At 43.6% G+C, this 5,000-nt stretch overlaps 1 protein-coding gene and 1 long non-coding RNA gene across 2 annotated transcripts in view; both read right to left on the reverse strand.

Annotated features, from left to right (window-relative positions):
• stxbp4 (syntaxin binding protein 4) overlaps nucleotides 1–5,000 on the reverse strand; it is a 110,305-nt gene that overhangs the window by 46,138 nt on the left and 59,167 nt on the right. The window lies entirely within an intron of this gene.
• On the reverse strand, nucleotides 1,225–2,632 carry LOC134439063 (uncharacterized). The gene is made up of 3 exons (XR_010032703.1): nucleotides 2,171–2,632; nucleotides 1,484–1,569; nucleotides 1,225–1,309 (listed from the first exon to the last, which is right to left on the reverse strand). It is a non-coding gene; the product is annotated as an uncharacterized LOC134439063 (long non-coding RNA).

A 5,000-nucleotide genomic window follows, 5' to 3' on the forward strand; every position in this document is an offset into this window, starting at 1 on the left:
TGGGTATGTTAGAGCTGAATTAACATGTTCTAATGCAAGAGGATGGTCTTAGCTTTTAAAACTCATATCATGTCTGTATGTGCTTCAGAGACTTATTTAGTTATTTGGGTTTTTTTATAGGATGAGGACACCTTTCTTAAAAGGGGCATAGGCAATTAGCTGGCATTTTGGTGCCGGCTGAAATGGGTTAATATTATTTACATACAGCACTATCCCCATACCAGTATACCCATGTCACCTGAGATATACATTTAGTGGAGACAATATAATTAGTTAGACTAGACTGAAGATTGACAGGCGGTCATGGGTAAGTGGTTAGAGTGTCAGCCTTGTATCCCAAAGGTTGCCGGTTGGACTCCCGACCCACCAGGTTGGTGGGGGGAGTTAAGTAATCAGTGCTCTCCCCCATCCTCCTCCATGACTGAGATACCCTGAGCATGGTACCGCCACACTGCTCCCTTGGGGCGCCATTGGGGGCTGCCCCCTTGCACGGGTGAAGCATAAATGCAATTTCGTGCAGTGAACACTTGTGTGCTGTGTCACAATGTCAATGGGAGTTGGAGTTTCCCAGTTGGGCTTTCACAGAAAATGTTCTACGTTGTTGTATTAGTACAATAACATAAGCAAGACATGTCTGGATGGACTTCATCATTTCAGTTATTTATTATCACAGCTACTCACCATCAATGACAACCAGGGCTCACCAGCCAAATGCTGGGGAAAATTAAGTTTTGCTGGTAGAAAAGAAAACATACTTGGCACTTTGACCCATTATTTAATGTACCGGTATGTTTGGAGATTAACATACTAGCCATTTTGGCTACTAGTGAATAAAAAAAGTTAATTTAGAGCCCTTCTGAAAACTCCAACAACTGGTACAGGTGATCAGTGCGTCAAGTCAAGTCAAGTAGGTTTTATTGTGAATTTCTTTACATGCACTGGTCATACAAAGAATTTGAAATTACATTTCTTGCTTTCCCATACAGACATAGACTAATCTAGGTAAGGACATAGACAGTATAGACATAGACAGTACTTATACATGGACTTAAGACAGTATGGACATAGACAGTGCTCATACAGACATTTAAAGTGCAAGACTGGACAACAGAAGACTTGTAGAGGACATACATTAAGAGGTATTTGTTGTGCTTTTGTGCTTTTCCTAAAAAAGTCCTTTATATCAGGGGAGGAATGTAAGGGTAGGCCCGATGGATGAACAGCATCACTGATGGTGAGGTCCTGGTGCTGCTGCAAAGCCAAAGAGGAAGAAGCCTTTCTAGACACCTCTTCATGTTGGCTCCCCCATCTAATTAGAAAAAAAGAAAAGACAAACATGCTATTTAAATGAATCTAGCCATGCATTGTAATGTATTGGTACAGTACTGAATAATTGACTCCCTTGGCAATATTGTCTGAATTAAAATGTGATGTAAAATGTCAGAAAATAACACTCATCCCAACTTACTAGTCATGTATTTACCTGTGCTGCTGGGATGCAATTCCTGGCCACCATGACGCATGGTTTTAGTTTGGGTGCTGACCACCTGACTGATGAACCTGCAATTACTAAACAATAAAAGATAAATAACAGGTTTGTTGTGCTTTTCTTTCTCTTGTGAAGGTCATCTTTTCAAATGATTTATTTAATCAAATCAAAATTATTTAATCAAAGTATGTAACCGACATTCTGTCCTATGTGTTTCTACATGTGCAATGTAATGCAACACCGATTTGAAACATTGAAGTATGTCAAGTCAGCTTTTATTGTCACTTATGGTCATACAAGGGAAACGACGTTTTCTCTCTACCATGCCAGGACAGGACTGACAATTACAGACAGACAGAAAGTGCAAGACAGGACAGGTAGCAGTGATGGACTGGTAACATAAGTGGTCAATAATAATACAGTACAAATGAACATATTGGATATGTAAACAGAAGATAAGATATAGAATTATATTTCATATTTGCCTACATTGTGCAGACGTGGCTGAAACAACAATGAAATCCACTTGGATGAAACGAAGCGAGAGAATTCAAGTTAACCTACAAGATACATCTGAGATGAAAAGATATGCTTTTCAAAACACCACTTTGCGAAATGCCTGACACAACATGTACCGTGCGTCTTGTAGCCTAGTAAGTTAGGTTAGCAGCATTATCTTACCTGTGCCATGCCACGAAGAAGAGGATGCAGCCGCGGTGCCCAGCCACCAATGAAGAAACGGTGCATAAATGTGCTTATTTTGCCAATGCAGAGGTTTGGTTTAAGTTCACAACTTTACTGAAGAAAATAAACACGGGATAAAAAAAATATATCGCAGGCAGAGTAAGTTCATGGCTGGAAGCAAGCAACAACTTTCTCTTCTTCTCCCAGTTTCTCGTACCGCCCGTCCGCGTTATGCCATCTAGTGGAGCAGAATACATTTGAATAAATCTATGATTTGAACACATCCACCGTGGCCAACCTAGCCTGATAACGCCAGGTACATATCCCGTTTAAAAAAAATACAAGAACTACGTGTTTCTTTGGTATTTTATGGTCAAAGTTGTCTTCGTCTGCATATAATTCCTATGTACGAATGTGTACTTCTGCCGTCCAGCAAAATCGATTACGTAATATTGTGACGTCAATGCAAATGATGGATAGACACACACACCATTGCACGTGCACACACACACACACACACACACACACACACACACACACACACACACACACACACACAGACACACACACACACACAGACACACACACACACACACACACACACACACACACACACACACACACACACACACACACACACACACACACACACACACACACACACACACACACACACACACACACGAACATCAAAGAGCATCATGAACTCACATGCACACAGAATGGAACATCTCACACGCCTCACCACACACACACACACACACACACACACACACACACACACACACACACACACACACACACACACACACACACACACACACACACACACACAGGAGAGGAGAGGAGAGGAGAGGGGAGAGAGGAGAGGAGAGGAGAGAGGAGAGGAGAGGAGAGCAGAGGAGAGGAGAGGAGAGGAGAGGAGATAAGTGGAGAAGAGAGGAGAGGAGAGGAGAGGGGAGAGGAGAGAGGAGAGGAGAGGAGAGGGGAGGAGAGGAGAGGAGATGAGAGAAGTGGAGAAGAGAGGAGAGGAGAGGAGAAGAGAGGAGAGGAGAAGAGAGGAGCGGAGAGGAGAGGAGAGGAGAGGGGAGGAGAGGAGAGGAGAGGAGAGGAGAGGAGAGGAGAGGAGAGGAGAGGGGAGGAGAGGAGAGGAGAGGAGAGGAGAGGAGAGGAGAGGAGAGGAGAGGAGAGGAGAGGAGACGAGAGGAGAGGAGAGGAGAGGAGATAAGTGGAGAAGAGAGGAGAGGAGAGGAGAGGAGAGGGGAGAGGAGAGAGGAGAGGAGAGGAGAGGAGAGGGGAGGAGAGGAGAGGAGATGAGAGAAGTGGAGAAGAGAGGAGAGGAGAGGAGAAGAGAGGAGAGGAGAAGAGAGGAGCGGAGAGGAGAGGAGAGGAGAGGGGAAGAGAGGAGAGAGGGGAGAGAAGTGGAGAAGAGAGGAGAGGAGAGGAGGGGAGAGAAGAGGAAAGGAGGAGAGGAGAGGAGAGGAGAAGAGAGGAGAGGAGAGGAGAAGAGAGAGGAGAGGAGAGAAGAGAGGGGAGGAGAGGAGAGAGGAGAGGAGAGGAGAGGAGAGGAGAGGAGAGGAGAGGAGGTGCATGGAGGAGACTTCAGCATCCTCAAGCTGTGCTGAGCTCTGTCATGAATGTATCTAAATGCGTACATTATTTCACTTCACGAAACAGGACTCTCTCTCTTCATACATGTACAGTATGTACACATATGTACTGCATCTCACTCTGATTTTCTTTGTTTTCCTGTACATTAGCATAATTGTCATAGCTTTCAAAACACATAGACCATTGCACACACACAGACACAGACACGCACACGCACACACACACACACACACACATACACACACGGCTTGGCTGACCTGACAGCGTGTGAGTTTGTGTAAGGCGCCCCCTAGTGTCCACATCACCACATCACATTAAACATTCATCTAAAACTCTAACAAAAAGTCTAAAATACACATTACACTGTACATTAACCCATATAAACACCAAATACACTACAGTACACACACACGTCACACACACACACACACACACACACACACACACACACACACACACACACACACACACACACACACACACACACACACACACACACACACACACACACACACACAGTCACACACACACACACACACACACACACACACACACACAGTCACACACACACACACTGCAGAAATGAGACCAAGTCACTAATTTGCAAGTCAAAAGTAAGCCTCAAGTCATCCTAATCAAGTCTGAATTTCACCCTTTGACCAACTCAAAGTCGTGCCAAAGCCAAGTCTCTTCTTTCCCAAGTCACCATGTTTTCTATGGACAATCTTGACAAATGCCGTATTGGTCGTATACAAGATGATCCTGAATAAATAGCACCTTTTGCAGATGCATTTTTTTTAAAGACCAACATTTTGTTTCACATAGGAAAACTGCTGTCAAAATGCTGTTCATAAACCTTTTCTGATTTCAATAGACCAATATCTATTGAACACAATATCTTGACCTCTCCATTATTGAGCGTTGTGGCATTGTTGTGAAGGATAAGGGCCGAGTAATTCAGGCTAAGTCAAAAGTTTCAAAACATTATTCTGGTGCTATTTTGTCTCGTTCGTGACAAATAAGACAATCCCTGTTTTTTAAGCACTACACGGTATTTAAAACAAAAACCCTGTCTTAAATATGATCTTATATTCGGGCAGAAATGGTACTTTGGGTCATACATTCATTACCTCTGCAAACTGCTATGTATGCCCCCCCTTCGCTAGTCGCAAAAATAGTATTGGTACTGGTTAAGGGTAAATCATTTAGTTGTCTT

The sequence above is a fragment of the Engraulis encrasicolus genome, chromosome 2 (genome assembly GCF_034702125.1).
Source record: "Engraulis encrasicolus isolate BLACKSEA-1 chromosome 2, IST_EnEncr_1.0, whole genome shotgun sequence".
Classification (NCBI taxonomy): Eukaryota; Metazoa; Chordata; class Actinopteri; order Clupeiformes; family Engraulidae; genus Engraulis; species Engraulis encrasicolus.